The sequence below is a fragment of the Triticum urartu genome, chromosome 6 (genome assembly GCF_003073215.2).
Source record: "Triticum urartu cultivar G1812 chromosome 6, Tu2.1, whole genome shotgun sequence".
In the NCBI taxonomy this organism is placed as follows: domain Eukaryota; kingdom Viridiplantae; phylum Streptophyta; class Magnoliopsida; order Poales; family Poaceae; genus Triticum; species Triticum urartu.
In genome coordinates, this window is record NC_053027.1 from 126446423 (window position 1) to 126463605 (window position 17183).

Consider the following 17183-nt stretch of genomic DNA (forward strand, 5'->3'; position numbering starts at 1 on the left):
AGTCTCTTCCAAGAGTGCCTTTTCCAGTCAGTCTCCCCTCATACCGCGATTTAGGGAGACCTATCTTCTTAAGGCCAGGAATGAAGTCAACACAAAACCCGATAACATCCTTTGTTTGATGGCCCATGGAGATGCTTCCTTCTGGCCTAGCGCGGTTACAGACATATTTCTTTAGGACTCACATGAACCTCTCAAAGGGGAACATATTGTGTAGAAATACGGGCCCCAGGATGACAATCTCGTCGACTAGATGAACTAGGATGTGCATCATGATATTGAAGAAGGATGGTGGGAACACCAACTCGAAACTGACAAGACATTGCGCCACATCACTCCTTAGCCTTGGTACGATTTCTGGATCGATCACCTTCTGAGAGATTGCATTGAGGAATGCACATAGCTTCACAATGGCAAATCGGACGTTTTCCGGTAGAAGCCCCCTCAATGCAACCAGAAGCAGTTGCGTCATAATCACGTGGCAGTCATGAGACTTTAGGTTCTGAAACTTTTTCTCTGGCATATTTATTATTCCCTTTATATTCGACGAGAAGCCAGTCGTGACCTTCATACTGAGCAGGCATTCAAAGAAGATTTCTTTCTCTTCTTTCATAAGAGCGTAGCTGGCAGGACCTTTATACTGCTTCGGAGGCATGCCGTCTTTTTCGTGCAAACCTTGCAGGTCCTCCCGTGCCTAAGGTGTATCTTTTGTCTTCCCATACATGCCCAAGAAGCCTAGAAGGTTCACGCAAAGGTTCTTCGTCACGTGCAGCACGTCGATTGAGGAGTAGAACTCTAGGTCTTTCCAGTAGGGTAGGTCCCAAAATATTGATTTCTTCTTCCACATGGGTGCGTGTCCCTCAGCGTCATTCGGAACAGCTAGTCCACCGGGACCCTTTCGAAAGATTTCGTAGTGTAAATCATTGACCATAGCAAGCACGTGATCATCGGTGCGCATGGCGGGCTTCTTCCAGTGATCTGCCTCGCCTTTGAAATGCTTGCCTTTCTTTCGAGATTGATGGTTGGTCGGAAGAAATCGATGATGGCCCAGGTACACTTTCTTCCTGCATTTGTCCAGGTATATACTTTCAGTGTCATCTAAATAGTGCGTGCATGCATGGTATCCTTTGTTTGTCTGTCCTGAAAGGTTACTGAGAGCGGGCCAATCGTTGATGGTCACGAACAGCAACGCCTTAAGGTTAAATTCCTCCTGTCTGTGCTCATCCCACGTATGTACACCATTTCCATTCCACAGCTGTAAAAGTTCTTCAACTAATGGCCTTAGGTACACATCAATTTCGTTGCCGGGTTGCTTAGGGCCTTGGATGAGAACTGGCATCATAATGAACTTCCGCTTCATGCACATCCAAGGAGGTAATTTATACATACATAGAGTCACGGGCCAGGTGCTGTGATTGCTGCTCTGCTCCCCGAAAGGATTAATGCCATCCGTGCTTAAAGCAAACAATACATTCCTTGGGTCCTTTGCAAACTCATCCCAGTACTTTCTCTCGATTTTTCTCCACTGCGACCCGTCAGCGGGTGCTCTCAACTTCCCATCTTTCTTTCGGTTCTCACTGTGCCATCGCATCAACTTGGCATGCTCTTCGTTTCTGAACAGACGTTTCAACCGTGGTATTATAGGAGCATACCACATCACCTTCGCAGGAACCCGCTTCCTGGGGGGGCTCGCCGTCAACATCACCAGTGTCATCTCGTCTGATCTTATACCGCAATGCACCACATACCGGTGTTCAGATCCTTGTATGCACCGCGGTAGAGGATGCAGTCATTAGGGCATGCATGTATCTTCTCCACCTCCAATCCTAGAGGGCATACGACCTTCTTTGTTGCGTATGTACTGTCGGGCAATTCGTTATCCTTTGGAAGCTTCTTCTTCAATATTTTCAGTAGCTTCTCAAATCCTTTGTCAGCCACGGCATTCTCTGCCTTCCACTACAGCAATTCCAGTATGGTACCGAGCTTTGTGTTTCCATCTTCGCAATTGGGGTATAACCCTTTTTTGTGATCCTCTAACATGCGATCGAACTTCAGCTTCTCCTTTTGACTTTCGCATTGCGTCCTTGCATCGACAATGACCCGGCGGAGATCATCATCATCGGGCACATCATCTGGTTCCTCTTGATCTTCAGCAGCTTCACACATTGCAGCATCATTGGGCACATCGTCTGGTTCCTCTTGATCTTCACCAGCTCCCCCCGTTGCAGCATCACCGTATTCAGGGGGCACATAGTTGTCATCGTACTCTTCTTCTTCGCCGTCTTCCATCATAACCCCTATTTCTCCATGCCTCGACCAAACATTATAGTGTGGCATGAAACCCTTGTAAAGCCGGTGGGAGTGAAGGATTTTCCAGTTAGAGTAAGACCTCGTATTCCCACATTCAGTGCATGGACAACACATAAAACCATTCTGCTTGTTTGCCTCAGCCGCATCGAGAAACTCATGCATGCCCTTAATGTACTCGCGGGTGTGTCTGTCACCGTACATCCATTGTCGGTTCATCTGCGTGCATTATATATAATTAAATGTCCAAATTAATAGAAGTTCATCATCACATTAAAACCAAAGTGCATACATACTTCTCATCTAACAACATATAGCTCTCCAGAGCATCTAATTAATTAAACCATACATTGAAACTATGTAAAACATTTCAATGCGAAAACAAATGCGATCATAATCGCAACCAAGGTAACAATTGATCCAACGGCATAATGATACCAAGCCTCGGTATGAATGGCATATTTTCTAATCTTTCTAATCTTCAAGCGCATTGCATCCATCTTGATCTTGTGATCATCGACGACATCCGCAACATGCAACTCCAATATCATCTTCTCCTCCTCAATTTTTTTAATTTTTTCCTTCAACAAATTGTTTTCTTCTTCAACTAAATTTAACCTCTCGACAATAGGGTCGGTTGGCATTTCCGATTCCCATACATCCTACATAAATAAAATCTATGTCACGTTGGTCGGCATAATTTTCATAAACAACAAATGGACCAATAGTTATAAAGATAATATATATACCACATCCGAATCATAGACAGGACGAGGGCCGACGGGGGCGGATACCAAAACCATCGCACTATATAAGATGCAATAATAAAAGTAAGAAAATAATACAAGTATCTATGTAAACATACAAGTAAGAATATTTTTCCTTTCAGAAAGAAGATAAGAACAAGAGGCTCACCACGGTGGTGCCGGCGATGAGCTCGGCGCGGGTGATCGACGGCGGTGAAGACGGGGACGGGGCGTGACGGACCGCTAAACCTAGACAAATATTATGGAAAATGGAGCTTGGAGGTCGAGCTTGGAGAGGAGAAAGCTTAAGTAGTGTGGCTCGGGCATTCCATCGAACACCTTGTGTGCATAGGAGGTGAGCTAGAGCACCACCAAGCCCTCTCCCCCTCGGCCAGAGAAAAACAGAGCACTGGGGTGCTCTGCTCATGAGCGAGGGTTATATATAGGCACCTCATTGGTCCCGATTGGTGACATGAGTCGGGACTAAAGGGGAGCCTTTGGTCCCGGTTCAAGCCACCAACCGGGACCAATGGTGGTGGGCCAGGAGCTCAGCCCATTGATCCCGGTTCATCCCACCAACCGGGACCAAAAGGTCCAGATGAACCGGGACCAATGGCCCACGTGGCCCGGCCGGCCCCCTGGGCTCACGAACCGGAACCAATGCCCACATTGGTCCCAGTTCTGGACTGAACCGGGACTAATGGGCTGACCCGGCCTGGACCAAAGCCCTGTTTTCTACTAGTGAAATGAGTAGAACCTAACCATCTACAACGTCACAATCTGCAACCTCAGCACAGATGACGCCCATAAGCATGTGGGCAAGTTCTTGCTGCTTTGCTACACTTTCTCTGAAAAGATTAATCAGTTGTTGTGTCGCACGACTCTGCACCTCTAATTCATCCACCATTTCCATCATTGCTTCAGCCATTAATTGGTTCACAAACATACATTTATTCCGTTGCTTTCGAGACAGAGGATACTGAACAGATTCAGATGGCGATTTTGGCAGGCTTGTATTATTGATAGTGGAGAGTGTCTCGACCACTACATCATAACATAAATTAGGACGGGAACCAAACAGATTAATCATGAGTTATTGCCATATTACCTAGCCTAGATTTACTGGAAAGAAACAATGGGGTTGCCTTGCTGTTTTCAGAGTTTGTCTTCTTATCTTCAGCAGCTTGCACAAAATTAACACACTAGCATTGCTATCATTGGCCAAGTCAGATAATAGGAAAGAAACATTGACACAACGAACGTTTGGGCAACTAGCCTACACCAAATTAACACAATATGGCACATCTATCATCAGCCAGGTAAGGTAATACGAAAGCAACATTGACACAATGAATGAATGGGCAACCAGAGAAGCACTACAATTCAGTAATGTGCGTGATATGAGATAGTACCTTCATGCAGCGCAGTATGCAAAACTACCAGGCAGTTTTCCTTACAAAAATCAACATTGGCGCCTTTAACATTTTGCTACAACTAATTTTAGATCAGATAAAGGTTAGATTCACGCCGATTAACAAAATACATGCTGATGTAAAAATATAGTGATATACAATAGGTACTTACATTAGCATTGGAGCACAGAGAATTCCCGCAAGATATTTTCCTCGAATACAATCCCAATGGAGGAAGTCTTGTATCGTTTAACCTTAATTTCTAAAAGAGAGATGGGTAAGAAACATGTAGAAAATATGATCAGAATGCTACAAAATTTCATGATGCGAGGATACGCACACGCTTCTTAGAATGGAGTTGACATTCTTTTGCTGGACTGGAGCGGACTAGTTCTTTGGCCACTGGAATCTGCTTATTATCAGTGGGAGTTGGGTTTCTCTGTGCTTGAGTAGTATCTATGAAAAATGGAGTTGGTTTATTATCTCCTGGCGTTTGGATATTTTGCAAAGACCTGGTTTGTAACCCTTCAGATTCTAACATAGCCGTCTTCCCCTTGCATGCCTTATATAGAAGAAATGTGATTCAGTTATAAAACATGCTACAACAGAGATGGAATAGGTACTAAAGAATAAAAAGGCATGACATATTGGTATGTATTCCCTCCATCCGGAAATAAATGGATGGGTCTAGGCATATTTCAGTTCTAGATACATCCAGTTTTATCCATTCTACGAAATTTAATCCAGGCGGGGGGAGTATGATGTAAGAGCTAGGGATACGATAGGACAACACAGTAAAGAAAACACTGAAAAACCCACTGCAGAACCAAAGTATTCAAACCCACTGATATGAGATAGTACACTCATGCAGCTCAGGATGCAAAACTACCAGGCAGTTTTCCTTGCAAAAATCAACATTGTGGCCTTTAATCATACATTTTGCTACAACTAAATTTAGATCAGATAAAGGTTGGATTCACGCCGATTAACAAAATACATGCTGATGTAAAAATATAGTGATATACAACAGGTACTTACATCTACATTGGAGCACAGAGAATTCCTGCAAGAATCTTTCCTCATAAACGATACCATTGCAGAAAATCTTCTATCTGTTAAGCTTATTTTTTAAAAGAGAGATGGGTAAGAAACATGTAGAAAATATGATCAGCATGCTATAAAATTTCATGATGCAAGGATACGCACACGCTTCTTAGAATTGAGTTGACATATTTTTGCTGGACTGGAGCAGACTAGTTCTTTGGCCACTGGAATCTGCTTATTATCAGTAGGAGTTAGGTTTCTCTGTGCTGGAGCAGTATCTATAAAAACTGGAGTTGGTTTATTATCTCCTGGCGTTTGGATCTTTTGCAAAGGCCTTGTTTGTAACCCTTCAGATTCTAACATAGTCGTCTTCCCCTTGCATGCCTTGTATAGAAGAATGGTGCTTTAATTATAAAACATGCGGCAGCAGAGAGATGGAATAGGTACTAAAGAATAGAAAGGCATGACATATTGAGATGTATTCCCTCCATCCAGAAAAAATGGATGGGTCTAGGCGTATTTCAGTTCTAGATACATCCTTATTTATCCATTTCGGCAACATGTAATCTGGACGGAGGGAGTATGGTGTAAGAGCTAGGGATATGACAGGACAACACAGCAAAAAAAACACTAGTTGAATGTAAAATTGTATGCTAGCGGAATACGTACAGAAATAACTAAGGCAACATACACGTGTATGAATGCGAAAATAAGATGGCATTGCAACAGAGCACTAGAACAACACTTCAATGTAAAAAAACATGGTATGGTAGACAGATGAAGTACATACTGATGAATAACAATGCATAAGATATTCAGAAGCATGATGTCCAAATTAAGCAGATGGCATTGTGATAGAGTAGAATGACAGTACTTGAATTTGAAAACATATTATCATGAATGGAATAGGTACTGAAAAAGAGGAAGGCATGACATATTTACATGCATGATCAGCATGCTAAGCACATGGCATTGCAACAGAGTAGATACACTCCAGGACATTATATGCATGTTGCACCCATATCACAGGCCAAGTTAGAGCAAGGAACTTGTGGGGTGAAGAGGATTCATCATCTTTCTGCAAGTCTTCTGAAGAACTGCCTTTACATGTTCCATCATATTGGGTATCATTGACATCAAGTTTATTGGCCTTTACATTGCTCCGTGAGGTTCTTGTGGATATATCAGTGTTTGCAATTATATCTGACATGCATGGAAGACAACTAGTAGTTAGATTTATGTAATGAGTGCATGTAGGAGACGACATAAATAGTAGGACTGGGGTTAACTAGCAGCAACAGGTCTCATAAACTAAAGGGAGAACACAGATGAAAGCTACAGAATATGTATCGCTTGTACTCGAGATTAACTAGATGGCACACAAAAGTATTAAAGAACAACATAGGTAATACTAGGAGTGGTATAATACTATAATCACCAGCCTGTGGGATAGCATTGGCTAATGGATGATAACTATGGAACAGTGTTACCTAAAGAACAAGTATCTTAGCTGAACTATAGAATATCGTTAACTCCTGAACAAGACCCGTAAGAGAGCAGCATGAATATACAGTGAAATGTGATGATCTATTTTCCATGCTTAGATGAATAACAAAGCCATAAATGTTGCACACAAGTAAGATGAGGGAACAACCTATCTGGCTGCCATCCATAGGAGTGAGCATCATGTGTTGACTTGTTGATGGCCCTGCAATTGGTGTGGCTGTCCATGTCGGGCACGCGCATTCGATGCACGGAACTGTTGAGTGGGGACTATAGCTCCCTTTTGGTGTATGCTTCCCTTCTTGGAGCAGCTGCGGTGAGTCGGAAGACGGTGTGTCTGAAGATGCAGATAACGCATAATGTTAAGAATGACATATCTCTTTGATCTGAAGAAATACACTAAGAGATCAACAGCAAGGTACGAGAGTGGTCACACGTCTGTTGACTGAAGACTAAATTGGGGTCACACGATTTTATTTTATTTTGGTACTGTCCGATCTACGCCGGATGGCTGGCCGTCTTGTGCCTCCCGGCTGACACTGTTCGGAATCTTCCCCGAAGAGACAGCGACCAACGGCAGAGCAGCCTGCCTCCACCGTCCGTGGCCCCGGCCAAAACCCCGCTCCTCGCCCCACCGCACTGCCGTGGTTGCGCCGTCCGCGGGCCAATCCACAAAGACTCCCCGTCATCCAGATCCGGCGGCGGCAGTACCTTCAACCCACACAACTCTAAAAGATAGACATCTAAGCGCTGCTTCCGCGGCGAACTTGCGGCCCCGCACCCTTACGTTAGACACCAGCCAACTGGCAGCCTAGGAGCTCCGCCACCTCGAGGGGTGCTGCTTCCCATTGCGAATCGATTGGCCCAGAATAAAAATTCAGACAACTGACGCCTAAATAAAGTGATTTGAGATGAGGATGCGACCTATCTCGCGGCATGGTGAAGTAGGCAGGTCCAGCTGCCGATTTGGTGAGGCCGGCGCGGTTGGGGTGGCGACCGGCGGCAGGGAAAGAGCGATGTTGCGACAGTCGACGGCTACACCGAAACAGCGCCAGGACTATGGACGGATCCGTAGTTGGAGCCGCTCTAGCGCTGTGAACAACGGCGGGGGTGAATCGGCTCTGGTACGATTCACACGGCCCTCGTCGAGGCAGCACCAACAGCACGGAGTAAGAGGCACACGGCCCAGTGCACGACAGCAAATGGACAGCGTCTCCGTCATTAGGGAGGAGGGCGGCTGTGAAATTGGTGCGGTGGGGGGCGCCATGGAGGTGAGGCTGAGGTTTCGTGGCTCGGGAGAAGGGAGCTTCCCGGGGAGAAGGTGATTTGGCGCCCACGAGGTATGAATGGGGGCGGGCGGGGGGGGGGGATTGGGGGGGGAGTGGAACCATGTCTTACAGACGCATTTGTCTGAAATGTGAGGGGGAGTTACAGTTCTACCCTTGCCTATAGGCTTCTCGGCTTGGGTCTGTGTACTGAGGGTCGGGGATAGTAGAGTAACTTTGCTTCTCCCCAAATAGTGGGCGAGAGCGATTTCGGGCGAGGAGGGCGTGTTTTGAACTACAGTGGGCGCGAGTGATTTCGGGCGAGGAGAGTGTGTTTTGAAATAGTGGGCGCGAGCTATTTCGGGCGAGGAGAGCGTGTTTTGCGGACCATGGTTTATGAATTATTCGGCACATGTCATTTCGGCCGAGGAGAAGGCGCTCTTGGATGAAGTTACGAACCTACCCTCGATGTACAACGGGCCAATTGATCTGTGTCCCACATAGGATGGTAATTTCGCGTCTCCCATTTATTTGCTCGGGCGAATTCCACCGAGCAGAGAGTATGTTTAACGGTTCGTTCAAATTTTGGGAGAACGAGCATCCACGTCTACCTTACCAAGTCGATTCGGATCAAATTTTGAAATATTAGCTTGCCACTTCTTTTTTAGATGGAGAGATGATGCTCGGGAGTAATGTGTTTTTACATGCTCGTTGCTAGCGATTTAGTATATGACAAATAGTTGACCCACTCAAAAACATGAATCAAACCCAAAATAAAATATCTTGATTCAATGAAATAGATCGTTCAGTAGGTCAAAATAGTGAAATAAATCCAAAATTGAACACCTCAATCGAGTAGCATGTTGTACAGTATTATAGTACTCCATGAACACGTTGAAAGTCAAATTAATGAACTTGTTTGATATACGCATATATCCGTTCATGTGTGGATTGCAGACAACATGTTCTCCAATTTAAATATTTGAATGCAAGTTTATATCGAAACATGGTTTATATCATTCTTTGATGCATAAAACGCGACCTCCCCCTCTCCCGGACTCCTGTTCTCTCTCTCTCTCTCTCTCTCTCTCTCTGACAATCGTCGCACGCATCCGACACAAAAACCTTGTTGGTCCCTCTCCCTTTTCTCCATCTCTCTCTCTCTCTCTCTCTCTTTGTGTGTGTGTGGGGGGGGGGGTCTTTCTAGTTCGCATGCATATATACAGCATCTATAGGTCTCTCTCGCACACTATGTATGATACTCTAGCTTGTCCAAGCTAGATATCTTGGGTGCACTCATCGTACGCACACAAATTCCTTGGCTCTTTCCCCGTAACTCTCTCACACACCACTATGTCGTCTCGGAGCTCTTCCCCCCTCTCTCAAACTCTCCATCCACCTGGGTCACACATACACATGCATATCTCACTCACACTCGATAGGCCCATCTAAAACTCTATCTCTCCCCCTCGTTCTCTCTCCATCTCACACACGGGCACACACAATCTCATGCCCAGCTAGCCAAGTATGATGGTCTCTCACTCAATTGTAGGCACACGCAGTCCCCCCTATATGTATATGACTAGCTAATCTTAGTCTCCATAACAAACATGTGCATGGTGTATCTCGATTTCTCTCGGGGCATCTTTCTATCGCGCACACACTCCCTCGATCTCCCACCCATATAGTCCCCTCATGATCTCGACGGGATCTCTCTATCACAAACACACCCTCTCTCCCTCCCCATGCGTCCATGCCATCCATGTGTCCCTCTCGATCGACCTTTGTTCCTTGTTGGCCAGACCTCTATTGGACATGTGCTACAGGGGTGTCTCTCTCCGTTGCAAACAATCACACACTAGCTATCTTCGTGTATCTCCTCGCCTCGCTTTTCCATCTCGGAGATGCATGCGTGATATGTCCCCATGTCTGCATTTTCTCCGTACATCTCCCTCAACCTCTCTCCCTTGTTTGTCAGACCCCTCTTGGCCACGTGCTAGGGGTCTTGCTCTCTCGGTTCCAAACAACCACACACTATCTCCTCACCTTGCCTTCGTTGTCGAAGATGCATGTGTGATATGTTTGCATAAGACACACACGCATTTTCTCTACTTTTATCGTGTGTTGTCCATGTCTCTTTCACACACGCACACACACTTTTTTCACTCACTCACTCTCTCTCTCTCTCTCTAGTCAGGGACTCTGTCACGTCCATAAGCATATGGATGTTTTGAAAAGTCAAACCTCAGAAAAGTTTGACTAGGTATATGTGGAGAAAAACCTTTACATCTGGAACGATCATTAGATTCTTCACAACATGTACTTACTTCATACTATCATTTATCTTTGGTATTGTAGATATAAGTAATTTCTTTATAAACTTGGTCAAAGTTTCAAAAGTTTGACTTAAAAAAATGTTGGAACTAGATTATCGAATGGAGGGAGTAGCTCTTTCTCTCTCTCTCTCCTATCTCTCACGGGCCTCCCCTCTCACTCAAACTCTCTATACCGACGGATTATAGACTCACTGTGTCAACGTATAGCTCCGTATATTGTTTAGTTGACCGATCAACCAATCCACATGCTACCTTGTCAGCTCGTGTTCTGTATCTTCGTGTGCTGGCCCATGTGGCAGTGGGTGAAAATAAGTAAACTAGAGGCCCATCTGACACGCAGTGAAGTAAACAAAGTTGAAACCACTCGGGGTAGCACCCCGCACGCTAGTAAATTGAGGGCGAATTGAGGACAAACTTCTTGCACGCGAAGGACGCACTCGCGCACAATTCACCACTGCGCGGCAGCATGCACAAAAGGACACACTCGCGCACAGCCAGCACACAACACACACCAGCACACGTGTACATCGGCGTCGCCGCCGGTTGAGATGGACGGCGAGGCAGCCAACAAGCAGAGGCGGCTCGAGCCAAAACTGCATCCGGCGAGCCTGGACTTCATTAGCAGCCTCCCCGATGACATGCTGCTCGTCATCATCGGCCTCCTCCCCACCAAATCTGCCGTGCGGACCGCCCTGCTCTCCCGGCGGTGGCGCCCCCTCTGGCACTGCGTCCCCCTCAACCTCACCGTCGTCAGCTGCCTCTGCGACGGGAATTGCAAACGCATGGCCGCAGTCTCCAAGATCCTTTCATCGCACCCTGGGCCAGCCAGACACCTTGACATCCACATGTTCAGTACCAACTGCAAGGTCCAACCCAAGTTCGACGAGTGGTTCTTTTCCCCCGCCCTAGATCAGCTCGAGGAGCTCAGCTTTGAAGCTGGACGATGTCGCTCTCTGCTGCCGTCCGCGCTCCACCTCACGCCAATGCTGCGCCGCGCCAGCTTCAGCTCCTGCTATCTTCCCCAGATTAATGCCGCGCCCGCCCTTCTTCTCCCTCAACTCAAGCAGCTCGACCTCTTCGACGTTGTCATCTCGAAGAAGGCTATGGAGCACCTGCTCTGCAGCTGTACTGCGCTCGAGTACCTTCGTCTTGAGCAGATCCACGGGTTCATTAGGCTCCACATCGCCTCGATGAATCTCCGATGGATTTATGTGTCTTGCTGGCCCCGCAACAAGACATCTTGGGAAGGGATCACTCCAGCTATTCCTCGTTATGGTCATTGAGAATGCGCCTTTCCTTGAGAGATTGCTTGTATCAGATCTAGAAGGCCCAACAAAAATTAGGGTCATTGACGCGCCGAAATTGACAGCATTCGTCTGCAAAATTCTCCGAACTCTTTATTGGATCCATAATCATTCAGGTACAACACTCATCTTCTTCTCCGTCTTGTTGAAATTCACAATTTTAAATTTCTTCTTGATGTATTTACGACCATCTTCCAAAAAATGATTCCCACAAGCTTGACCCAATCCATGCGCACAATGAAGATCTTAGCACTAAAATCTATCGGCCCCAATCTGGATCAAGTTGTTGGATTCCTTACATGCTTTCCGTGCACGGAGAAGCTACTCATCAAGGTGAAAATTCTTTACTATAAGTAAACGGTAATCACAACGTAGCTCAATTTTTTCGTAATTTTCCCAAATTATGACAAGTGTAGTGTTCAAAACTGCATCTACGCACTGCACCGAAAGAAATGTTTTTAGTATTTTTTTCTCACGTGATCACCTGCATCGTTTTTATGTTGTACTACTATAGTAGCCTAGGCTACTCCAGTAACTCTATGGTTACCCTAAGAGCAAGTACTACCTCCGTCCTGGTTTACTCTTCCAATTTTGTAGTATCAAAATTTGACCATAGATTTAACTGACAAAATGTTAATGCATATCACTAAGAACTATATCATTGGATTCATATTTGAACATAATTTCAAATGGTGTAATTTTTAGTGACATGCATTGGCATTTTCTTAGGTAAATCTATGGTCAAAATTTTATACTAAATACGAGGTAGTATTCCCTCCGTCCCAAAATTCTTGTCTTACATTTGTTTAGATACGGATGTATCTAACACTAAAATGTAACTAGATACATCTGTATTTAGACAAATTTAAGACAAGAATTTCGGGACGGAGGGAGTACAAAAGTGGGCTATGTAGGCCAAAACATGTGCCAAATTCACTTGTGATGCATTTGGCATCGATGCCCCTCCATTGCTCACCTGGTGTCCCAATCTGGATCACCTACTTTGCTCCGGTGCCAAATTAACTCACGTAATGAAAAAACACTGCGTGGGAGAGAGAGAGGACCGAGGCAATAAAAAACACTTGTTTGGGAGAGTGAGAGGCTGGTGTAGTTTGTTTGATTGATTTGTTTATACATGTGGGTCTGTGTGCACAGCGGTGCCAACTCTCTCACATCGCGAGAGCGGTGCCAAAATCTTTTGATTTGACATCGATGCGTATTATGTGCCATACTTTTGCGAAATATGGCATCGGCCACATAGTGGAAGGCAAAAAATGCCCAGGCTCTTCACGTGCTCCTAGTTAAATGAGAGGAAACAGAAAAAGAGAGAGAGAGAGAGAGAGAGAGAGAGAGAGTGAAAAAATATCACGAGCCAGCCAACCCTATCGTATGAGCGAATGATATTGGTACCTCTTGATGACACGACAATCTTATGCAGCCAGCTGCCCTAATATGTTCTCCTCTTTTGTAGATAAAAAGACCCAAAAGTGAAAAATGTGCTGCACTATAACAATTTCATCGAATGCCTTGATCTCCATCTTACAGAAATTGATTTGATCGACTACCGAGGCAGCACATCTGAGATTAAATTGGCCAGGTTGTTTGTTCTAGAGGCAAGTGTGCTCAAGGTAATGAGGTTTGGCGTTCTCTGGCGCAACAATGAATGGCGTGCTGATCACCGCAAGCGTCTAAGCCTAAATGACAAAGTCTCCGTAGAAGCTGAATTTGTTTTTGAAACATCAAGTGGCCAGAGACTCGAAAACTTATTTGCCCATTAGTGACTTGTCAGGGTGGTGGATTTTAGTTTGTACGATCATGCTGCATCCACCTAAAGTTACGAAAGTTCTTACGTAAACTTCCTAGTAATTCCCTCTTCCTAGGTGCAGCATTACTCCTAACATTTGTAATATTAGTTTGAAACTTGTAATATTGTCGTGTCCTATTCCTACGTTTTCAAAATCCTGCGAATCAAACATGTCCTGAGTTGGTGATGATGTTGTGCCTCCCATCTTTCACCAATAGCCGTCGGATCTAGATCTGACGCATACAAACCAAGCTTCTCCATTTTTGCAAAAAGATGCCCGCACTTGTTCCCTATTTACAAACAACTCCTTGTCTCTCACAATTAGACTTATCTCCTCCCCACCACATCTAGAAGGCCGTGGAAAAATCTGGCGCGATGGCCGCTGCCGGAGCCGTCCACCCCCAATCTTGGTGTTCCGTGCAATGCACGGGCATCTACGCATGGGAAATTATGTCGAACAGGGCTAGTTGTAAGCAGGCTAGCTCTACAGCCATGATGATAGTGACTGCAGACCGTGAGGCTGACTATGGTATGCCAAACACGGCGCCTATACTCAGGTGTCATCTCCGGCGCAGGGTCTTGTCACTTCACTGTGAGGAGCAGCACGTAATAATTTGATCAACGGGTAGTATAGTGCTAGTACTCCTACTACTACATTGGTAGTACTACTACTAGTACTAGTAGCACCACCGTCTGAATTTAGGAGTACTACCACGTCCATCTGGATTTTAGTATTTGACTAGCAATATCTAGTAATGCATGTCACAAAAAATGTACTACTCCCTCTGTAAATAAATACATGGTGTTTTATTCCTATCGGCGAGAGAACTTAATGTTTTTTTGCTAACTAGAGTACTACTAATAGGATTACATGCAATGAACTAAACACTGCATGTCATGTTTCGTAGTCTCAAGTCATTGAAAGCATGCACGGCCCACATCTCTCATTGGTTGATATGTCACGAAATAAGAAACAAGGAGGGAGTTAATGCACCGTGCCTAAGTATTTTGGGATTATTTGGTTTTCGTAAGGTGACTTACACAACATTTTTGTTTACATGCATTAACATTTTATAAGTTAAATCAAAGGTCAAAACTTTGCGCAAAATGCAAAGGGGGCCAATAAACCAGTAAACATCAAACTTCTCTCATTTGGCCCCAACTAGAGGTCCGGTGGGATGACTATACTGCACCGGCACGGAGGGGGACGCAGCTTCATTGACTTACGGCAACTGCCTTTGGGTGAATGACATGTGGGCCCAGGGCGTGGCTGGCCCACCTATCATACAACCAAAGGCAGGTGCAGTAGAGGGCCGAGGAGTAGTACAAAATCCTACGCACCTACGCACGCTAACCAAGGGCAAGAGTGATCACTCGAATCGCAAGATCAATTGACTAGAAGCTAAGCTAGACCCATGGAGGCGATGAGCGCGAGCATCAGCCGGCTGTGCCAGATGCTCCACGATGCCGGCCTACGGCCTGGAACCGAGGAATGTCTCCAAGTAGTATTGCTTGAGGCTGCCAGGGCGAGGGGCCGCTTGGACGACAGCTTCGTCTCCTTGTTCGACAAGGTCCTCGTCGGTTTCCTCGACAAGTTCACCGTTGTCAAGAAGCTTGTAGAAGACTTTGACGTAAGCCTCCAGCCGACGCGCCCAGGCTCTGCGATGCCCCCACCCTCAACGGCCACTATGGTGACAACCTCTTCGACGCACTGCTGGCCCTGCGACTACCCGCCGTCGCACCGGAAAATGTCCACCTCGAGGTCGCGCTCGCTGCGTAGCGCCTGGCGCAGCAAGACACCACCAACATAATCGCCCATGTCTATGCGCAAATCGTCCACAAGGACTACTACATGCAAGAGGAGGACAATAGGACGCTGGCCTTCTTGGACCGCAGGGCAACCTTGGACGGCACTGTTCAGAAGCACATTGAGCTCGCCGCCAACGCCGCTGCTCCTCACACGTCGGTTGGTGACCCAGCGCACTAGGGCGTGAGGATGTCGTTCAACGTTGATGGATCTGTATGTATTTTTATCTTTCCGTCAAATCCATGTAGTAGTAGTATATGATACTACAGTAATTATCTTACCTTTCGCATCAACTTCATAATTTCCGTACGTACTCCATGCATGAACGGCGCCAGAACCAAACTTCTCATTACTCTAGGCAAAATCGTTATTTTCTATCTATCGGTCGCGCCATGGAGCAGAACCAAATTTTACAAGTTACGAGTTCAAAAGGAAAAGCCTGTTGTGTTCACGTCGCACCCCCACACGGTTGGTCCGGCACGCCGCTCAAGCGAGAATGCGTGCGGTGTTGCATTTTTCACTTACAAGTGGGACCGCAGTTGAGCAAACCGACTATCGGCAAACCACGCGATGGCTGAGAAAACAGGAGGGAGAAGAGATGGTTGTAGCATGGACTCCAAGAAAATTGGTGTCGGACGGGACTCGTGTGGGTGGCGTGTGTCGTATAGCTAGACGTGAATGCTAGTTATGGCCCATGCCACCCCACTATATCAAGCCTATATGGAGGTACGTAGAACAAATTTCCTGCAGTCCGTGCTCAGCCCTCCTCTATCTCTCTTCTCAGCCAGTGATACGTCCATTTTGCATCATGCTTTTATATCGATATTTACTGCATTATGGGCTATTACTTCACATTATGTCACAATACTTATGGCTATTCTCTCTTATTTTACAAGGTTTACATAAGGAGGGAGAATGCCGGCAGCTGGAATTCTGGGCTAGAAAAGGAGCAAATATTAGAGACCTATTCTGCACAACTCCAAAAGTCCTGAAACTCCACGGAATATCTTATAATAAAAAATAAAAAATCCTTGCCAAAGATGAAGACCAGGGGGCCCACACCCTGTCCACGAGGGTGGGGGGCGCCCCACCTAGGGCGCGCCCCTACCTCATGGGCCCCCTGGTGGCTCTCCGATGCTCATCTTCTGATATATGAAGTCTTTCTTCTAGGAAAAAACAAGAAGCAACCTTTCGGGATGAAACTCCACCGCCACGAGGCGGAACCTTGGCGGAACCAATCTAGGGCTCCGGCAGAGCTGTTCTGCCGGGGACACTTCCCTTCGGGAGGGGGAAATCATCGCCATCGTCATCACCAACGCTCCTCTCATCAGGAGAGGGCAATCTCCATCAACATCTTCAACAACACCATCTCCTCTCAAAACCCTAGTTCATCTCTTGTATCCAATTTTTGTCTCCAAGTCCGGGATTGGTACTAGTAGGTTGCTAGTAGTGTTGATTACTCATTGTAGTTGATGCTAGTTGGTTTATTTGGTGGAAGATCATATGTTCAGATCATTTATGCATATTAATACCCCTCTAATTATGAACATGAATATGCTTTGTGAGTAGTTACGTTTGTTCCTGAGGACATGGGAGAAGTCTTGCTATTAGTAGTCATGTGAATTTGGTATTCGCTCGATATTTTGATGAGATGTATG